This window comes from Amblyomma americanum, chromosome 5 (genome assembly GCF_052857255.1).
Source record: "Amblyomma americanum isolate KBUSLIRL-KWMA chromosome 5, ASM5285725v1, whole genome shotgun sequence".
In the NCBI taxonomy this organism is placed as follows: Eukaryota; Metazoa; Arthropoda; class Arachnida; order Ixodida; family Ixodidae; genus Amblyomma; species Amblyomma americanum.
The window spans coordinates 45,712,476-45,735,449 of record NC_135501.1 but is presented as its reverse complement, the minus strand read 5'-3'; positions in this window follow the sequence as shown (position 1 = coordinate 45,735,449).

Here is a 22,974-nt window from a genome sequence, read left to right as displayed (position 1 = left end):
ATTGCCAAGCATCGCATTATAACCGACCAGCACGCACGACCTCTCCGTCAAAGCCCCTACCGTGCGTCGCCGCGAGAACGACCAGCCACCCGGAACCAATTGGAAGGAATGGTTCGCGACGACGTCATTCATCCTTCAAACAGCCCATGGGCGGCACCGGTTGTTCTAGTGAGAAAGAAAGAGGGCGCACTTCTATTTTGCGCTGATTACCGCCGCTTGAACAATATAACAAAGAAGGACGTCTACCCCCTCCCCCGCATCGAATACACACTGGACCGGCTCTTCAATGCCAAGTACTTCTTATCGATGGACGTCAAGACGATCCTGGCAAATTGAGGTCGATGAAAGATATAACGAGAAGACGGCATTTCAGATGGGCTCTTTGAGTTCAGGGTGATGCCATTTGTTTTCTGTTCCACACCAGCGACGTTTCAGCGAGTAATGGATACAGTGCGGACAGGCCTAAAGTGGAAAATGTTTCTGGTATAATTTGATGACGTCGCTGTCTTCGCCTTGAACTTTGATGAGCACATCAAAAGACTTCTAACAGTACTCAGAGCCATCAAGTCGTCTTGCCTAACCTTGAAAACAGAGAAGTGCCACTTTGCCTATGAAAACCTGCTGTTTCTAGGCCAAATCGTTTGCAAAGAGAGAGTGCGCCCAGACACGCAGAAAACAGCTGCTATTGAACAGTCCTCACCGCCGGCCGATAAGAAAGCAGAGCGCAGATTTCTCGGACTCTGCGCGTATTACCGACGAGTTGTGAAAAACTTTTCGCGCATCGCACAGACCCTGACCCAACTGACGAAAACAGACGTGCCATTTAAATGGGAAGCGCCGCAAGCAGAAGCCTTCAAAGAACTTCAGCGTCGTTTTTTGTCCCCACCGATCCTTGCGCATTTTGATGAAAACGCCGTTACTGAAGTTCATCACGACGCAAGCAGTTTGGGCCTAGGCGCCGTCCTCATTCAAAAAAGCGACGGGCTGGTGAAAGTCATCGCATACGCTTGCCGTTCCGTTTCCAAGGCCGAGGCTAACTATTGAACAAATGAGGAGTGCATTGCCATCATTTGGGCTACGTCGAAATTCCGCCCGCACCTGCACAGACGACCGTTCGTGGTGGTCAGCGATCACCACGCGCCCTTCTGGCTTACCAATTTCAAGGCCCCTCTGGCCACCTCGCTCGAGGCAGTCTGCGTCTCCATGGAGTTTGACGTCACCACCGTTTACAAGTCCAGGACACAAGCACACTGACGCCGATTGCCTCTCACGAGTTCCTCTGCATATGCGCCGCCGCCGGACGACGATGAGGACGCCTTCCTGGGACCCATCAGCACAAGCTCTTTTGCATATTAGCAAGGGTCGGATCCCGACCTAAATCTCCTCATCGAGTGCTTGAAAGGCAAAGTTTCTTTACCCCCGCCCCATTCAAGCGGGGACTGTCTTCCTTCTGTGTACAGAATGATGTCCTCATGAAGAAGAACTTTGCAGCGAATAAAACAGCCTACCTCCTTGTTGTACCTGCTTGCCTCTGCGAAGAATTTCTACAGGCTTCACACGACGATCCGGCGGCTGAACATCTCTGGTTTACTCGCACCCTCTGCCGCATTGAAGGCAAGCATTACTGGCCCCGAATGTCTAACGATGTCGCACATTATGTGAAAACTTGCCGAAATTGCCAGCGACGAAAGACCTTTTCAACAGACCAGCAGGATTTCTGAACCCCATTGAACCCCCCTCAAGGCCGTTTCAGCAGATAGGCATGCAATCGCATGGCGCTTTGCCAAAGCCAACGTCTGGAAATAAGTGTATCATCATAGTGACCGACTAGCTGACCCGCTGCGCCGAGGCAAAAGACCTACCGAACGGAACAGCAGCAGAGGTCGCCAAATTTTTCGTGGAGTGCATTTTTCTCCGACACGGCGCCCCCGATGTGCTCATCTATGACAGAGGAACAGCATTCAGGGCGGAACTAACGCAAGCCATACTGCGTTACAGCCAAACCAGCCACCGTAGGACAACTGCATACCATCCGCATACCAACGGACTGACCGAGCGCCTAAACAAAACCATCGCCGATATGCTCACCATGTATGTCTTCACCTACAGTAGTGCAGGAGACAACCCAGATGGCGCCTTTTAGGCTCGTCCATGATAGGGAGGCCACGACCATGCTGGACGCAATGCTGGCCAACGTTACCGAAGAAGATAACGTTGATATCGCCGCCTACCTTCAATGCGCAGACGAACCTTGAAGGCTCGCCCGATTACGGATCAAAGACCAGCAGCGAACCGACGCCAGACGATACAACCTACGAAGACGCAACGCGGAATACATGCCAGGAGACCAAGTCTGGGTTTGGACGCCAATTCGCCGCCGTGGATTGAGTGTAAATCTTTTGCGCCGCTATTTCATCCCGTACAAGGTTCTTCGTCGGCTGTGTGAACTGGATTATGAAGTCATTCCTGACGCTATGACTGCATCCCAGTGACGCCGCGTACGACCAGAAGTTCTCTTTGTCTTCCCTCTGAAGCCTTATTATAAGCGCTAAAAGACGCTGCATTTCCAGACTCTGTTCATTTCACCACAATTCGTTTTATTTGTTACTAGTCGCATTATTTTGTTTTGCTTCTAGCATTCCTTTGTATGCGATGCAATAAGCGACCAGATTTATGTCGATTGATCGCATCCAGTTAGAGCTGATCCTGCATTGTTCCGGAATGTTCTAGTAGCTTTAGACGCTTTTCTCGGAAGTTTGCTATCAGCTTTAAATTCAGCAGGGCCGGCAGCGGCAGACATTCTGTTCGACAACGCCACGCACGCTTATTGCTGCGCCGCCGCCGAGTGATTCAGTCCATTGCGGGCGCAATCAGCCCAAATAAACTGTTTTGTTTGTGCGGCAAAAAGAGACCAGACGCAAGATGGAATGGAAAACCTGTGTCCCGCTTACCTATCGCGCCGTCTGTTGCCGTGGCGACGGCGCTCTTCCGGCGTCGCTTATGCTGAGCGAAGGGTGCGGTTCGCGGTGACTATGTCTATCGCGTCGACTCATCGACATGCGGTATTTGCGGAAGCATGGGGCCATGGGCTTTTTGCCTCCACCCACGGAACACACGCACAATTTGCTGTAGTAAAGATATTTACACAATCATAATAGAGCCAGTGCACTGCATTTCTGACACATGGCAGCAGCGGCGCCATTCTCGTTGTTTTCTATGCGTGTTTCATGGAGCGGCACAGGGTAACGTTCCAAAGACTCTTTCTCACCTTTACAGCTGGGATTTTTGTCATGTGTAGACCGGGCGAGCAAAAAATCCTGACGGTCAAGTTTGTAAAAGCTGCTACAATATCTTTCTCGTGATGTTTAAATTTTCCTTACAGTTGCCTGCATAGTGTAATCATAGTTGTCATCGAAGCACAGCTGCATCTTTTGCCACATATCACTGATTTCATTCGTCATTCTTAGCGAAAGAGTCTAAGAAGTTTTTTCAGAAGGGGACTCTCTTCAAAAATAACTGTTTTTGTTCATACAGGTGAAGGGCTGGAACAAAGAACGTGGTTGCAGGCACGTGATGACAACTACATTGATATGGACGCACGGCCAGCTTGAATGTGGACACTACACCACTTAACCTGTTGCCCCGGTGTGCTCGAACACAGTACTTTGCAAAAACCTCAGTGACTATATCAACTCCGGCCGTGGCACAGCGACGACGTCTCCTGCATCGCAACTGGATGGAGAGGCGCGTTGCATAGACGAGAGAGTGAATTTGGCGTCATTGAAAAGGAAGTTCTAGATCGAAGCTGCAGAACTGGAGACATTTTTCTGACGTTTAAGTAGCAATGCCGGAGTTCAATGTGATAGACTCGTCTAACTGTCTCAAAGCGTAAATAACTTCGCAAAAATCTTGGAAGAACAACATAGTCTGGTAGCGGGTGTTTTTGAAAAAAAACTTCAGGCTGCAACCAACAATAGAGATATTAATCAGGAAGCAGTGGGTGAATGTCCCGCTGACGAAATCCGCGCGTTAAAGAAACCACTGAGGATATACTTGGCAGAGACTTTTAATATCCACGAAAGTTTTAAGAAATGCATACGGGAATTAGTTGCGGCTACTGAAGAATGGGAAGAAAGTCTACTTTCAGAGCTTAAGCTATTAAATGGAATCTCGGGAGGTCAAATATCGCAAGCGAGAACTGCGAGACGTCCTCACGAATTTCATTCTCCACTGAGGCAGCGAGAAGGAAACCAAAGAACATACTGAGAAAACCTTGCACAGTTCCCACCAATCGCAGACTTCCTGAATGAAATTTGTCCTTTCTCAAGTATTTCGTAATAGGTGTGAACTCCCTATGAGAGAGTGCTCGCAAGGATTGCCTTGACTCCTATGATAGTTATCTAGTGTACCAATATGGGCAATCTGCGTGACCCCTCGAGTGTGTGTGATGAAAATCACTGACACTTTAGCGTTTCATACAGCAATTCAGTTACACATAGGTGATGTGGATGATTATGTTCAGTGACCATTCGAGCAAAAAATTCAAGTGAAGGCCATACATCCGAATGGACACGACGAACTTGGCGTAGAGGTGAAAGGAACTTGCAATTTGAGCGTTATCCAAAGGCTTTCCGAATCGATTGGTCTGTGTTACTATCGGCTCTTCCATAGCGGCTCACAACATGATCAGTCAAGATATGTGGAAGGTGACCAGCTTCAGCTAATGTAGAAACTGCTGCCATGATTCAGCTCGACGGCGAAAACCGCCCTAAAATTTATTACGCACTTCTGCAAGCGCATGTAGGGATAGCTGTTTAATGCTATTAATTGTGTCAAGCCAATTTCAGATGCCGTGATCATTTGTTTTATTAACTTCAGACTGTAAATTATCGTCATCCTGCGATGAGCACTGTTTATTCGAAACCTTTAAATATTGACACAGTGCTTTCCGCGTGTTCCCTTAGCGCAGACCTGAACCAGGCGCCGCCTCAAAAAGAGGAAGTGAAAGTGACAGCGATCAGGAGCTGTGGTGAAGATGTTCGCCGAAGCCCGCCGCTGTTTTCTTGTGAGCGAACTGCGATCTCTCCGATTCATGCATGACATCTTGGTGGAGATTTGCTGGGTAGCGCACCCGATGCCCTGGACCCCTCCAGGAAGCCGGGACTCCAGCCGGCTTGAATGCTGTAAAGTCGAACTTACGCCCATCCACCAAGGTAGTGGCGGCTGCAAGGACAGCAACCAGAGTTCGGGCTCTTGGAGTCTACTTCGACCATGAGGACATTGACCTCCGATTCAACGCGACCATGAGTGTCCACACAAACTCACGTCAGCATGCCTGATGTCATCCCTTCACCGTCCGTCGTGCTGCAGCAGCCACGCGACCCACCCACCTTTCAAGGTTTTCCAGGCGGGGACCGGATGACTGGCTCGAGAAGTTCGAGCGCGTAGCCCAATACAGAGGGTGGGCTGACGACTCGAAGCTGCAGCACGTGTTTTGTCGCTGGAGGGTGCAGCTCTTACTTGGTTTGAGAACCGAGATGCCACATTAACAACGTGGGGTTCTTTCAAGACGCATTTTTTGCAGGCTTTTACCACCGTCCTCCGGAAAGAACGTTCCGAGCTGCTCCTCCAGGCGCGCGTCCAACTACCTAATGTGACTGTCCTCCTTTACTCCTATAACATGGCAAAGCTCATCCGCCGGGCTGGCCCCAACATGTTCGAAGAGAGGAACCTGCGTTATCTTATGAGGGGCATCAAGTAACAGATCTTCGCTGGCTTAGTTCTAAGCCCACCCAGGACTGTCACCGAATTTGTTTCCGAGGCCAATGCGATGGAGAAGATGTTCGACATGCGATCCAGACAGTACGAGTGTCCGCCATCGCTGATGGCTAGAAGCGGTGTCGATGCTTCTAGCCGCGACATCCTTCGGGAGACCATCCGGACTGTTGTACGCGAAGAGCTTCAAAAGCTCTTTCCAGCTCAGCAGCCGCCACAGTTTTATTCAATTTCGGATATTATTCGTGAAGAGGTCCAACAGGCGCTCACGCCGCCAGTTCCTGTTCAAGCGAACACAAAACCCCAGATGATGACATACGCCGCAGCCGTTCGCCGTCCTCCGCCGCCTCCAAGTCGCTTAGATACACCTACATTCACCGCCAACCATTCCTTCCTCACCCTTCTCAGGTTCCCCCTCGGAAGAGCGACGTCTGGCGTACTGCCGATCATCGCCCTCTGTGCTATCCCTGCGGCGGGCCCAGCCATGTCTACCGCCACTGTCGTTACCGACGTATGGGTCTGCAGGGGTACAGTGCCGATGCGACCCGACCACAGCGTAGTCAATGGCCTCTGGAGATAAGCGATTACCTGGCCGTGGCACCCGAAGCACCCCACTACTAGACCCGGTCGCCGTCCCGACATCGTTTCTAGTCTCCGCGACGTTCTTCTGCAGACGTTTCGCGCCGAAAGTATCCTAGTCCCCTTCGGGAAAACTAGACGCGGCAACCTTTGAAGGGAAGGTTGCTCATCAATTCTCCGCCGCAACGAAACCGCCTCGCGCCGCACCGCAGCGTCGCGGAGTGCGCACTGCAGCCGTGTGCGCACTCCTCAACGTTCCTCTAAACAATCGGCTACAACTGCTGATCTGAATATTTCAATCCACGATACCGACGTCACCACACTTGTGGACACCGGCGCCGACTTCTCGGTAATCATTGGACCCTTTGCCGCGACTCTGAAGAAGGTGACCACACCTTGGACGGGCCCACAGCTTCGTACTGCCGGGGACCACTTGATCACCCCAGCTGGCAAGTGCACGTCACGAGTGACCATCGATGAGGGCACGTCCTGGCCACCTTCGTCGTACTCGACCAATGTTCCCGGGACGTAATCCTCGGAATGGATTTCTTGACAGAAAATGGCGTGGTAATTAACCTTAATCAAAATCAGTGACCTTATCAACAGAGAACGCAATCCAGAATGCTTCCGAACGTCCTGCGGGTCTTGGAATCCTTGATAACGTCACCATTCCACCCCATTCGAGATTTGTGATATCCGTCGGCACGAAGACGCTGCGGAAGTTTGAACGTGTCATCGAAAGCAAAGAAATTATGCTTTTTGACCGTTGCCTTGCTGTCGCCGGAGGGGTCATTTTCCTCGACAAAAGAGAAACCGAAGTGCTGCTTACGAATTTTGGAAGTGAGCACCAACATGTCAGCCTTGGTAACACTGTGGCCCACATTCATAGTATCGCCGACATTCGACGAGCGCCAAGCCTTGCCATGGTGTCGCCAACAGAGATTAACACCGGTATTTCCGACTTCGAGTGCGACATTAACCCCGCGCTTTCGCGAAGTTGGAAATCTCCTCCAGCGCTACGGCATTACCTTCTCGACTTCTTCCCGCGTCGGAAGAACACACTTCGCCAAGCATCGAATTATTACGGATGACGCTGTGAACTCTCTCCGACAGTCACGTTATCGTGTAGCAGCCGTCAAATTATGCGTATGCTTCGAGACGACATAATTCAACCCTCCCGTAGTCCCTGGGCGGCACCTGTCGTCCTGGTGAAAAAAGTGTTCATAACCATCGCCTCAACAAACTAACTAAACAAAGATATTTATCCCCTTCCTCGAATCGACGATGCTCTTGATCGCCTCTGCTACGCAAATTATGTTTCATCCATGGACCTAAAATCAGGATATTGGCGAATTGAGGTAGGTGAACGAGACCGAGAAAAAACCGCATTTACTACTCCGGACGGGCTGTATGAGTTTAAAGCAGTGCATTTGGTTTGTGCTCTGATCACGCAACGTTCCAATGGCTAATGAACACAGTTGTGGCACACTTCAAGTGGCAAACATGCCACGTCTACCTTGATGACGCTATGGTGTTCACCCCAACGTTCGAGGAGCACCTTCGGAGCCTCGAAGTTGTGCTGCAAACCTTAAAGTCTTCTGGGCTTACGTTAAAAATGAGAAATGAAACTTTGCTTATACTGAGCTCAAGGTTTGAGGTCATGTAGTAAGTTATGAGGGAGTCCGGCCGGACCCAGACAAAACCAAAGCGATTGCCAATTTCGCTACACAGCAGGATAAAAAGCACACCGCCGCTTTCTACGATTACGTTCCTACTACCGTCGCTTTGTGAAAGATTTCGATGGAATCGCCGAGCCCCTGACACGTTTGACAGGGACAGACACGCCTTTCACGTAGGACATCCCTCAAGAACAAGCATTATAAAATCTTCAACGCCATCTGCAAGCACCTCCAATTCTGGCTCACTTCGACGAAAGCGCAGATATGGAGCTCCATACTGACGCAAACAACGTAGGCCTGGGTGCCGTGATGGTTAATATCCACACCAATCACGAACGAGTCATCGGTTACGCAAGCCGCTCTTTGTCTCACGCTAAAGCTAACTACTCAGCAACTGAGAGTGTCTCGCGATAGTGTGGGCGACGTGGAAATTTCGACCCTACCTTTATGGAAAACGTTTTACTGTGGTTACGGACCATCATACCTCGTGTTGGCTCGCGACCCTCAAAGATCCGTCAGCCCGCCTTGTCAGATGAAGTCTGCACGTCCAACAATACGACATGACCTTGGCGTACAAGTCCGGCCGGAAACTCTCGGACGCCGATTGCCTCTCGCGCACCCCGGTTGATTCCCCAACGAAGGACTAACTACGATGACGACATCACCTTAAATGCGATGAGTTCAACGAGCCTCGCTGAAAAACAACACACCGACCCAGAACTGCGGAACCTCATGGAGTTTCTTGACGGTACCCGCACGACTGTCCCGAAGACTTTAGCGCTCGGTAGCGTCAATCTGCGTTCGCCATAGTGTCCTCATGAAGAAACATTTCGCCGCAAACAATCAGCAGTACCTTATTGTCATACCGAGGAGCCTAAGTGACGACAGCCTACAGCCCTCACTGTCACGAATCTCCCCGGAGAACACTCGGGCCGAAAGAATGGATGAGGCGATAGGTGCACCCACACAAACGCACCTTTAATACACCCTACGTGACACACACACTATAACACAAAACTAACACAAAATACAAATACTATAAATACACATGACCCGGGCACACTGCTACCAGCGTCTACTACTAGCGTTCTACTATTAGCAGTCGGCGTTCGTGCTCACGGTTGGTTCGGTGCGGCTGCGGCGTTGTATGAATACCGTACCCGGCGTCGAGGCGGCGTTCGACGTGATTGGGCTGGCGTCGCTGGCTGCGTCGTAAAAGCTTCAGGTCCAAGCGCCCGTGGAGGTGATGCCGGTGTTGTTGGCGTTGGGGGCACCATCCAGATCGGTGGCAATAGCGCTGGAGACACCCCTGGCCGTAGGAGGTGGTAGCGTCTTCCACTGACTCCCCGGAACGGGCTTAGGCACGGCCGGAAGTCCACGACGCGATGCCGTAGAACTCGAGCCGACCGGAGCAGTAGCCGGCGTCGCTCTCTTCCAGCCAATGTGTCCCTGACCCGCCGTACCGTCCGCTTCTCTGCTGTTCCTCCCCGCCTCGCTCTCACTCGCCCTTTTATAGCCTCGGTGTTAGTCCACGTAAGCCTTCTCTTCACTTACGTGACGTAAGTCACGTAAGCCGTCTTCTCTTCTCCACCAATCATCTCTCTCCACCTCACCGAATGCTCCTTCTTCCTCTTCTTTATTCTTCGAGTAATCCACTTCGCCTTCTTCACACCTCCTTCCCTTAAAATTTAATTTAGGCTCCTTAATATATGTGACAAGGGCTCGCTCTCTCAAGATTATTTTCATAAAAAACTTCTCACGTCATACTCATCTTCAAGCCATCCAGCCAACCGACTATCTTCTGTGGCGATTCTAGACCCAGCACAAAACACACGGCAGAGGTGCAGCACACACCAAACGCACACCACTAACACAGCACACCAAATTGTGTTTTTAGAACACTAACACACCACTGCCGCTGTCCGTACAGTCCTTAATAAACATGTTCGCGTCCACCACACACTCCCTGGTATGATCACATAACACCAACAGCAGCAGCAACAACAAGATAAATCTGAGAGATACATTAACACAGCAACAACAACAAGATACATCCCAGAGATACGTAGAGGTGTTCAGTTGGCTCTACTCCTGAGGTCCGCTCCAACGTTGTCTCTGCCTTTAATATATTCCACCTGAAATGAGTATTCTTGTAAGGCCAAATTCCATCTCATAACTTTACTATTGTTCATTTTGGCCTTGGTTAAGTATTCAAGAGGCTGATGATCTGTATGAATCTTGAAATGTCTCCTATAAAGATAAATGTAGAATTTTTTTACCGCCTAAACCACCGCCAAACATTCCTTTTCAACACTGGAGTAGTTGCGTTCAGTAGCCGATAATCTCTTACTTGCAAAAAATACCGGATGTAGCACGCGATTCTCTTGCAAGAGTACGGCTCCTAAAGCTCGGTCTGACGCATCAGTGCGAAGCACAAACTCTTTATCTAAATTCGGAGCAAGCAGAACGGGCGGTCTTGCCATATGCCTTTTTAACATCACGAATGCATTTTCATGTGCAGCAGTCCAATTCAGCTTATTGCTTGCCCCCTTCTTAGTGAGTTCGACAAGCGGGTCGGCTATGTGGGCATAATCGGGAATTAAGTCCCTGTAGTATCCCGTTAGACCCAGGAACGACTGTACCTCTTTCTTCGTCATCGGTGTCTGGGCCTGCTGCGTTTTGTCCAAGATATCGTCTTTCGTCGCGATACGGCCCGTCCCCAGCTTGTGTCCGAGAAACGAAATGGCTTCAAAGCCCACCTCACACTTTGCCGGTTTAATGGTCAACCTGGCTTGCTGAATTCTATCAAATAGTTTTTCCAGCGTAATTACATGCTCTTCTCACGTATCTATTGCCACAAGGATGTCATCAATATAGTGTTCTACATTTTGGAGGCCATCCAAAACTTTCCTCATCAGCTTCGTGAATATTGCAGACGCTGTCTTCAAACCAAAAGGCATGAATTTAAACTGGAATAAACCCACAGAGCAAGAAAAGGCAGTCTTCTATTTAGAAGAATCTTCCATTTGTATTTGCCAATACCCTTTAGCTAAGTCAAATTTAGAAAAAAAACCCTTTTGTGAGCCACTTTACCGAACACCACGTCCGCTCTTGGTATCGGTTCTGCATCGGGTACTATTATGTCATTTAGCCGACGAAAATCTACACACAATCGTTTAGTACCATCGGGTTTTTTGACAACCACGAGAGGCGCATTGTATGCTGACCACGACCTCTCAATTACACCACGCTCCAACATATCCCGCACCTCCTTCTCTATTGATTCTTGAACTGCTAAAGGTAGTGGGTATTGCTTCACGCTGATTGGTCTATCTGTAGAGAGATCTAGTCTGCAACATATGACACCCGTTTTGCCCGGCACATCTGAAAACACATCCTCTTTGCTTTGGAGAAGGACCTTTATCGGTGAGCTTCGGTCTTCATTCAAATTGGGGTTTGTTAGCACCTTATCCCAACCTACAGTTTTCTTCCCACTGCATGTCGGCATCTCGACAACATCACCTGCCTCCTCGGCTACTACCGAGCATACTACCTTGGGGCGCACTGTAGGGGAACTCTTTCTTCATACTTTTTCAACATTTTTGCATGGAACACCTTCTTGGTGTTATTTATCAAACATCATAATCCATGTGATTTTTCTTCTGCGTCACAAGGTAAGGGCCATTCCACTGCATCAGTAAATTATTGTGATCCGTGGGTAGCAGGATGAGAACCTTGTCCCCCGGATTCAAATTCCCGTGAGTGCCTCTCTTGTCAGAGTAGCCCTTATAGCTTTCGCGCGCCCTTTCCAGGCCTTGATGCGCTAGCCTGCATGTTTCTTCCAACTTGTGCAACAACTCAAGAACGTATGTGTGTTGTCTTGAGATCCGTTGCAATCTCCTTATTAGCCCACAGCTATCTGAGTATTGTAAGTGGACCTCTAACGGTTCGCCCATGCAACATCTCGGAGGGCGAGAAGCCAAGACTCGTTTGTGGTACTTCGCGGTAAGCGAACAAAAGAGCTTGGAGATATCTATCCCAATCAGTAGGTCTCTCCTGGCACATTTTCTTGATCATGTTTTTGAGGGGCCGTTGAACCGCTCTACAAGCACATTACACATGGGATGGTAAGGCGTCGTCAGTAACTATCTTACTGACAAAAGGCGGTTAACCTCTTTTATTAGCTCCGTTGTGAAGTTCGAGCCCCGGTCACTCAAAACTTCCCTCGGGAATCCATAACGCGAAAACATTTCCACAAGACCCTCCGCCACTTGGATACTCTCAATAGTTCTCAGTGGAATAGCGTCAGAATAACGAGTGGCCACGTCAACTAGAGTAAGCACATATCTATTGCCTTTGGCGGATACTGGAGAGATTGGCCCCACAATGTCAATCGCCACTCGCTGAAACGGTAGGTCGATGGCTGGCATCTTACCCAGAGGTACGGGACCAACTCTTCCCTTCAAAACTGTGCGCTGGCACACGTCACATGAGCGAACAAAGCGTTTAACGTCACTCTGCAGCCCTATCGGAAAACCCAGCATGATTTATGCTGGCATTCATAATGGACATGGTCGCGAAAGTACCGGGCATGCCGGGAAGAAAGACTTTCATACTGGAACGTGCTGGCAATGTCGGACATTTGTTGGGAAGCTAACCGGGCATGTCGGACACGATGGTGGCCATGTGATCGCATTTGATGCTGGGAGCTGAAAATGTTGGGAGGTTAGGTGGGCACAGAACAAACGATACTGGGCATGCGGGAACCCATAGCGGTGATGTGTCGTGTTAAATTCCGACTGGCAGGTAAGCCGGCACACACTGAGCCAGGGCAGCTAGCGATCGTGTAATTGGCAACGCCATCAAATCTGAAGATGCTGCGCGCGAGCTGGATATCTGCATAGCACGCAAGCGTTGACCGCATACGAGGAATTGCGGTGTTTATACTACCCCTTCGACGCTGACTAATACACTCTCTCTACTTGCGGCTGACGAAAAAATAATTTCGAACGACGGCTCGTCTTTATAACGTAGGGACCGCAGCTAAGAAACTGTGGAATGCACTAAACATCCCAATAGATGCACCGCAGACCCCTCCCCTCTCAAAAAAAACAAAGAGAGAGAAGACGGAGACAGCCGCAGGGTAAACGAAATAGTGGACAGAATTCGACCGCGTGAATGCGCGTTGCGGATCTATCAAGACACTGTTTCCTCAAGCATTAATTCTGAACCGCCATCCAAGCATAAAAATATGGTTCCATCGTTAGCTTTTCCGCGCGATATTAGTAGCTGCTGGCAATTCTGCGCCCTCCAAAGCGGTAGAATACCAACAAAAGTTTGCGTAAACTTTTCCTGTGCCCGTCGTGAAGAAATACCAGTCGTTTCGCAAAACCCCGAAACTGAAACTCAGCATCGCATTTTTGCCCGGCAGGGGGCTAGGCCAGCCAGAGAGACAAGCGATTGCGGGTCGGTATGCTGGAAACGCTGATTGGGCCAAAAAAGTGACGTCACGCCTAGAACGTCATGATTACGTGATTTTTAATGACGTCATGTCCGGTTGGGGACAGACACATTTTCTCTAGTGTTTTCTCGGAATTCCCCACGTTTGTGACAGCGTGCGCGGGATAAAGAAGCGAATCTTTACCTCCACCCCACCCAGTTCGACCACTTTGCCGAGCGGGGTGCAGTTGAAGAACCGTTGCCTAAATGCTCCCGCCATTCACGTTTACCCCCCGCCTCCCCCTCCCACGACACTTTCCCGAACTCGGATGTTTTGTCGCCCTTTTTTTATTTTGTGTGTTTGTGTTTGCATGCACAGTGCACATGTCTCTACTTAAACAAACTGCGCCGCTGATTCCACATTGACTATTCCTGCCGAAAAGGCTCCAGGGAAGTGTCCTGCCATGTCTGCGCTTTATTCTGTTTTTTTTACTCGTTTTGGACAGGGGCACGCGAGTACACGCATCTCCGCGAATCCGCCACCGTCTGTTTCTGTACTCGCCGCCGCTCTGCCTTGAGGGGCGACCATTCTCCCCTCCCGCTCCTCGTTTTCCTTTTTTTCTTTCTCTTTTTTTTTCTGCACGCTCCCAGCGTCTTTTCGGTGTACAGGGTGCGACAGCGCATTTTCTTTTTCTATTTATTACTCTTTCTCTCTTTTCTAGTATTTTTCTTTTCTGTCCATCTTCTTTCCAGCACCCGATTGCTTGTTGCTATTTTCATGTGGCGGACATGTGTGCCAATTACAACTCCTCAACAACGGGAGGAAGATCGCTGTAACTTCAGTCTTGAGAAAGGACAGGCTCTGTCCGAAACGTCGACTCAAAATAAATTTGTCTAAATGAAGCGTCTCTTAACTTTGCATATATATATTTAGGTACCTTTGATGCTGTGTCTCTGTACACAAACATACCACATGATGATGGCATCCGAGCTCTGGTCGCACCCTATGGAAAACACAAAAACGCTGATGCTCCTAGCCAAAGTACCATCGCTGCACTTACTGATCTGGTCCTCGAGCTCCACTTTTTTAATTCAACAATTCCTTTTACCTACAAACGAGTGGTACCGCTATGGGAACGAAAATGGCGTCAAACTATGCCAACATATATATGCATAGCATTGAATCGGAGTTTATCCGCTCATACCCAACAAAAACGGCTTTTTACAAACGCTTCCTAGACAACATATTCATGGTATGGACAAAAAGAGAGGACCAATTCATCCAGTTTATTTCAGCATTTAACAACGTACATCCAAACATCTGTTTCACACACCCTAACTCCACCAGTCAAATTAATTTCTTGGACGTCTCAATTCGAATGGAGAAGGGTACCTTAATCACCAGTGTCTATAGAAAGCCCACGGATAGGCAACAGTACCTTCATTAGAAGAGCTGCCACCCACGCCACTGCAAAACTTCAATTCCATATTCCCAAGCCATCAGATTCAAACGGATCTGCTCACGACCGGAAGACTTCGAAGAAAATTCTAGCCGTATGCGGGAGGTTCTGAGGGACCAATGCTATCCGGCCTCCATTATTGATGATGCCGTTCGAAAGCGGAAGCAACAGATCGTAATGAAATGTTTGGGGATCCCCCATCAGCAACCACAAATGAACACCGCTCTAATCTCGTCTTAACCTTCGCAAACAACCTTCCTAATGTCAACAAAACTCTAAAAAAAAACATTTCGACATATTCTAACAAAACGATCGACTGTCAAAAATTTTTCCAACAGTTCTACAGGTTACCTTCAGACTACCAAAAAACATTCAGAATTATGTAGTTCACTCTACTGTCAATAAGTAAAAGCCTGTGGTTTGCCTACCTTGCAGGAAGAATCGCTGTCAAGTTTGCCAGCACATGCGGACAACAACACTAGCTCAAAGCACACACTCTAAATTCAAACACTCCATCCGTGAAAACTTGAACTGTGACAGTAGTAACATAGTATACATGCTCGTTTGTGGCGATTGTCAGATGCAATACATTGGCCAAACAGAGAATTCCTTCATAATTAGATTCAGCAACCACCGTGCGCACACCAGATCTCTTTCTCTCCTCCCCCTGTCGAAACATCTCTCCCAGGAAGGTTACGATTTCCACAAACTAAAAGTTACGCTGCTACAGAGCGGCTTCCAAAATACCCGTGAGCGTGAGCAACGAGAGTCATACTTTATATATCAGTTTAATACTGTGCAGGCCGGTATAAATGAAAACCCTGGTACTCTCTCCACACTTCAGAGATCATAGTCCTAGCCCTACTGAAATTCACAGCGCCCCGACTGCATCGCCTGAGGTCATGCCAATTTACGTGCTTGCTTCCACATACCGCCTTTCTCCTCCCCCTGCCATTCTTTCTTGCTCATGACCAGAGAAAACAGTTCTGAGAGCAAAGCATATTGCCTATTCCCCCCTCAACTTTTTATATGTTTTATATATTTTATTTATTTCTTTTCTCCTGCTTTGCAGATAATAGAGCGTGATGCTCCATATAGGGCAGTAACCCATTGCAATAACGCACACTTGGGCGATTTCGCGCCTTCGTTCCCCATTTTCTTTCTGTTACTCTCCCCTCTCTCTCAGTTATTAGGAAGGAGCCCTCTTTTTGTCTCCGCGACGGAACGCGGGCGGAGGCACCTTCGACGCATCTTCGCGTTTCGTAACTTCACTTAATTGAGGTCTCCTTCGTTTTAAAATTGCGCTCGTGACGGGAGGCGTTCCGGAACGACGCTGTACTTTCGACGCCGCGCGACTGCAGAAGCATCTATAGCTTTGCGCCGGGATGCAGGAAACTCAGGCGCCAGACGCCTCTAAGTAGGTAGAAAACAGTGCCTTCAACTGGTTTCATGGTATTGGTGGCTGATCCGGGGTTTTCAGGAATGTACGAGGGGGCGTAAGATCCCGTGAGACTCATAGTAAAGGTTTACCTCGTCGGCACGTTGTTGTATTGTAGATGCAAGATCGAACGACACACCGGAGCGAGCGATGTCATGCTGACGCCAAGTTTCCTCCGACCCCCCCCCCCCCCCCCTCTACTTTTCCTGCGTCACGTATACGCGGTGTCAAGCAACATGCATGTGACTGACACTGAAACTCTGAAGAAGAGAAAGTGAAAGTAAGAGAATTGAATTTGAAAATAAGAGAAGAGAAACTGAAACTGCCGCACAGTTCATTACCTGATGGACACAACAGTATCACGTATTATTTAACGTCTTCATAAAACCACTGTTTGTTCGTCTATAACATTAGCAGCATTAGCATATGTTTGCTATTAATGACACCAAGGTAATGAACATGATTTACCAACTTAAGTAGTGATGGTTCTGGTGTAACGCACGAATTATTTATAGACATGCCTTTGTGTATACGCCAGAAATTAGGTTGTGAAGCAAGTCTTGAAACTGCCTGTGCATTTCTCATAAACAAAGGAAAAAAATTATCTTGCTTTCATAGCATGCGTGTCATCTATATCAGCTGTGATTGTAATCTTGAGCTATAACTTGAAATGACCCATGCTGGCTGCCATGAAAAATTACTTTTTTAATTGTGCAACAAACCTCATAACTCATTTATGTCACGAAAGGAATGAAATGCTTCACTTATGTCTCATTGCTTTGGTACAGTCATGGTTCATTATGCAATGTAAAATCTGATTTAGGAATATTTTGTTACTTGTTGCATAGTTTGTTCCTGAAATTCAGCACATCCGCCAGTGTTGCGTTCCCGCGTGGTTTTCTTTTTGTTAATTGAGTACAAATGAATAGCCACCGGATTCTTCGCCTATCGCCCAGTGTGGGTATGTGCGATCTTTTGATAGGCTAACTACAACAGCAACATTGGCCAGGCTATCAGCTTCCGCAAGTTAGGTTCACGCAAGCTCTGCTTCAGGTTGTTCTGATCTCCTTGCAACGAGTTGCTGATACGCAGGCTGACCCCGTCTTCTATTACGACCATATTTACCCGTTCCATGCGAAACATATGCCCGCAAATATCCTAAATGGTCTTCTTTCTGAACACCTACACAATTTTCCTCATCATACTGTTCTCTCCACTGATGCCTCCGGCAGCTGTGAGAAGGCGGCGATTGGGATAAATTCGCAGGATCTGGCTTGGAGCTATTCCGTTCGTATCCCTGATTATACTTCTAAATTCTTCGTATAGAGTTTTTGGCTATTGGTTTGGTTCTTCTCAAAATTCCCAGACATGTAGCACGGGTTCTTATTCTTGCAGACTGCCTTTCAGTTTTAGGCTCTCTTCAAAACTCCGGAAAATCTTTATTGAATCGGCCGCTTAGGTTTTTTGTTCCGTGCACAGTGCGTGAGATCCGCTTTGTCCGGGTACCTGCAGGCATTCGGGTGTCTATTTTAACGAGGTGGCTGATTTATTGGCAAGGTCAGCTCTCAGCGCTCCTGTAATCTTAATCTATCCCGTCCCTCACCTCATTCTGTTGGAAACTTCACGTTTCCAGTGGTTCCAACTTATTTCAGCCAGCTTGAGTGATCCGTTGCTCAATACCGTGGATTTTCACCACTTAAAGTACCCCTGTGATGTCCGGTGGTGTAAATCAAGGCGTTTTGACGTGTCAATGACGCTTCTGCGATGCAGAATCCCTCACTTAAATTTGTACTTACGCAGATACGTGTTCCCTGGGACAATGCTTTGTGTCTCATGTGGGCAAGTTGAAACATTAGACCATTTTCTCCTCTCTTGCCGGCGGTTGTTCAAGGAAAGCAGTATTTGGAGGTCCCTCTTTCGAGGCTAGGACTCCCGCTGTCTCTTCCAGTTCTCTCGTTCGGTGCGAGCGCAAAGGAGTTCACGTTAAGCAGTGTTTGTGGCTACCTTCATGATTACATAAGTGCGACTGATCGGTTACCTTGTTAGCTGTATAAAAAATTCTGTCTCATGCCCAAAATGCTTTATTCTATTCCTGGTAATTCATATCTCTTAAATTTAATTGAATTTTCCTATCTTTATCTTGATTCAGTCTTCTACGCCGCCACCTCACGTCTCTTTTTTTCCCGTGCAAATACTTCATTGGCAAATCTCCACTGTACCTTGGCCAGTCCCCCCGCGTGGGTATGTGCCATATTTACTGAGGTGAAGAAGAAGAAAAGTGTGGACTACAAACACTATCTGTACTTGTGCTCTGTGTGTGTTTTTTTTGTCTGTCTGCAAAGTAAGCCATTACTAGGTGGAAAGGCATGCACGTAATGGGCATACCCTGTGCACATGAATGCGGAAAGCTGGCCATGGTTGTCCAAGCATTGCCGACAAAGCAACGTGACCTTCAAGAAACAGGATAGGTTTGTGACCCCTCACATGCAATGATTTTCATACAATTTGAAAATGTGGGAAGTTACAGCAGTCCCGTGGTTATATTGTTGCAAAACAAGCCAGCTCATTTATGCGGAAACATTTTTAGAGGCTGCCAAAAAGGAACATGTCAAAAAGTTACACATAGCATCCTGTTTCATTGATGATGTTTATATGTTTGGTAAACGATATGAACAAGCAGCTCTTTGTTGGTTAACTGCTCTGCAATCCACGCACTGTCATGCAGTACATACACAATCACAGTCCAGTGACTGCAGAGCGGTCTGCAACCAGTAACTTGCAACTATACTATGCAGCAATCTTCTTTGCACGGTATTTGTTACATTTATCGAACGATGAGATGGAATTGCTATGTCTATTTCTACACAGTGTATTTCCTAAAGACTCCTTTCTGCAATACTGTACTTTTTACCCAAAAAGCTTCCTACAGAGTCATTCAAATTGCTACGTATAAAGATGTTTGTAGCAGGTGTGTGTACCGAACAAAAAAATGTTTTAATTTTCCTTAATTCTTCAGTATTCCTGGTTATCACGACATGGGCATTTATATGTTGGTACAACTTTCTTCAGGCATCAGAACTGATGCACCGATGTGTTTGGTACTAATTCATCTTCAGACCTTTCATGTCTGTTGGGTCAAAAAAATACGAAATAATAGTTGGCTGCATTAGTTTTCACTGAGATAACTAACAACACACAGTATGCTCTTGAAATTCCTCTAGCTGTCTGTAATAGGCTTCATTGTATAGCTTCATACTTGTTTCATTTAAACTCTGCACACTGCTCTTTTCACCGTACATGGCAATATGGCACGCGGAGCCCCGTGGGAATGGGCGAGGAGGATTCAGAGGTCGGCTGCTACTTCCCTGGAATCCAAACACAGCTATAGGCACCTGCAAGTGACGGTTAATTTTGGAAAGGCAGCTTTGCCTGCTTCCTTTCGTCGTCTTGTCCGTCGTGCGTCGCGTGTCGCGGCGAACCCAACAAAGGGGAGGCCATCAACCCCCCTTCCCTTCCCCCTCCCCTTCTGAAGCAGAGGAAAGATCCCGCAAATATTTTCCTACCCCGCCGCGGTGGCTCAGTGGTTAGGGCGCTCGACTACTGATCCGGAGTTCCCGGGTTCGAACCCGACCGCGGCGGCTGCGTTTTTATGGAGGAAAAACGCTAAGGCGCCAGTGTGCTGTGCGATGTCAGTGCACGTTAAAGATCCCCAGGTGGTCGAGATTATTCCGGAGCCCTCCACTACGGCACCTATTCTTACTTTCTTTCACTCCCTCCTTTATCCCTTCCCTTACGGCGCGGTTCAGGTGTCCAAAGATATATGAGACAGATACTGCGCCATTTCCTTTCCCCAAAAACCAATTATTATTATTATTATTTGTGGCTGTCTACAATTTGAATTTCTTGACCTGCGTATTTAGGAGCGCGTTGTAGTACGACTGGCTTGTTCCTTGCACGGAAAATTATTACCTTAGTCTTTGTAGGGTTTATTTGGAGGCAATTAGAAGAGGACCAGGTCTCTAGTTTCGTAAGGATTACGTTGCAATCTTCAATTAACTTGTTTATGTCGTGACCAGAGATTAGTATACTTCTATCATCGGCGTTTATCATAAATTTCGCTTTGTCATAAATATGCACAATGTCATTTATATAGATGTTAAAAAGCATCCGGCCCAGACTGCTGCCTTGAGGCACACCATTTCGTACCGCCAGAAAAGAACACTGATGGTTGTGGATATAAATAGATTGTTTTCGATTTTGGAGGTATGATTTCATGAGGTCTAAAGGTGTTCCACGAACTCTGTTTTGAGAAAGTTTATGAGTTAAAATTTGATGGTTTAGGGAATCGAAAGCCTTACTAAAATCAATGAAGATTCCGACAGTGAGAATACCTGCTTCAATGTTTTGCAGGATACATTCCTGAAGTGATAACAAAGCTGTTTCCGTCGACTTGCCCCTTCGGAAGCCAAATTGAGCCTCAAACAGGATTTGTTTTCCATTAAAAAAGTTCACTAGACGGGAAAAGATTACTTTTTCCAACCCCTTTGAAAAGACTGGAATCACAGATAATGGTCAATAATTGGACACTACATCTTTATCTCCCCCTTTAAACACAACTGTCACCCTTGCTTTCTTCATTTCTTCCGGGTAAACTCCCGTTTCAATTACCAAATTGAAGATGTGTGCAAGCACAGGTGCAATAAAAGATAGTACATATTTGTCTGGTTTTTTCTGAATATTGTCAACATCTAAGGTTTTGCGATTATTCAAATTCATAAAGGTTGTACATACTTCGGTCTCATTGGTGGGCTCAAGGAAAAGGCTACAAGATGACGGAACTTCACGTAGATGCAGCATAGGTAAATGGGTAGTTAAAAAATTGCTGTTTAAATGGCCAGCAAGAGCCTCACCGGATAATTCAGAGCCCTTATAGATTATTCGTTGAGCTGGCGCATTTTTTGTATTGCGACGTAACAAGTTATTTACAACTTTCCACACAGCGTCTGAATTTTTCATTCTAACATCAGAGAACAGTTTTTTATGATACACAATCTTAGCACGCCTAAGCTCAGCATTTAGATTATTTCTTGTTTTTTTTTAATAAGATTAGAGATTCTAGAGCGATTATTTAAAAAGGCATGGTACAACTTGTTTTTGCGCTTTATCATTCTTCTGAGCTCTGGCGTGATCCATGGTTTTCTTATTTGTTTAGACTGCTTAATGTTCTTGAAGGGAAAGTGCTTAGAGTATATTTCAACAAAAACCTTTATAAACGCTGATAATGCATTATTTGAGTATTTTATATCGAATAACTAGGAGCCCCGCCCAAAACAATTTCAGCTTGTTATCTGGGTACCTCCAGCCTTTTTTTACATGCGTTTATCTCCAGCCCTTCATCTTTGTCATTGAAGCCGCTATTGTTTCTCAAGTACCATCTTGATATTAGCAGTTCCTAATTCAAGCCTTCTGCAGGGTTTGAAGGACCTATTTAATTGGAAATGAGGAGAACACGTGCACAGGGTGGAAAGCGTGCGATCTGCCAGGAAACACTGAGGCGGCCCCAAGAAGGGCCTTTGTTAAGGATGACAGCCGTTTTATGCCTCTTCACTTGGCAGCGACGACACAGCGTGTGCAGTCCCCATGGTTTTGCCTCAGCTGTCGAAGCAATCCTCGGACACGACCATGACCTTCCACATCTGATGTTTTTATTTAAAAAACACAGGGACCAAAGTCGTGCTGTATGCAGTGTGATCGCCATGTGGTTCCACTGACGCCGAACAATCATCCACCTCGCCCGGCTCTTTGGACAGATTCAGGAAACGACTGAAAAGAACAAAAGTAACGAGCAAACAACTTAGAACGCAAAGAAACGAAGGCGCGCTGCGCTTGGCTAATGCTGTAGCGAGGTCTAATATGTAAATTTTCACGGCTGGCGTCGATTTCTACAAAGCGCGAGTAGTCGCTACGGAAATAAACAAAGGCACACTGGAGCTGGGTAAGTCAGCAGCTACAAGCACGAGTTTTTTGTCTCTACCGCCGATTTCCACACCGCGCGATCGTCATAACTTTTCTTGGACTTGCTGTTGAAGCTGACAGCGATCATAAAAATTAAGGCCGCCGACTGTAGTGACAGAGGCTTGCCATTGAAAGTAACAAAGCCATGCACTTTGTCAACCAGGCAACGAGGCCTAGCGCGAATTTTAGAGCCGACTTGGACAAAGCGCGAGAAGGCGCGCGCTTCTAACCTTTGCCAACGAAAAGAAACAAAGGCGCGCTGCGCTGGGATAATCCTGTAGCGAGGTCTAATATGTAAATTTTCACGGCTGCCGTCGATTTCGACAAAGCGCGAGAAGTCTCTAAGGAAGTAAACAAAGCTGCACTGCACTGGTTGAATGCTGGATACTTAGGACAGGCGCGATTTCCGCAATGCGCGAGTAGGAACTTCTGGACTTACCGTTGCAGCTGATAGCGATCCTAAAGGGCAGATTGTAGTGGCAGAATTATCGTGGCCACTTTTACCCTGGACTTGCCACTGCAAAGGAACAAAGGCGCACTGGGGTCGATGCCCCGGCCTCTCGCCACGTGGTATCGGTCCGCGGCAAAT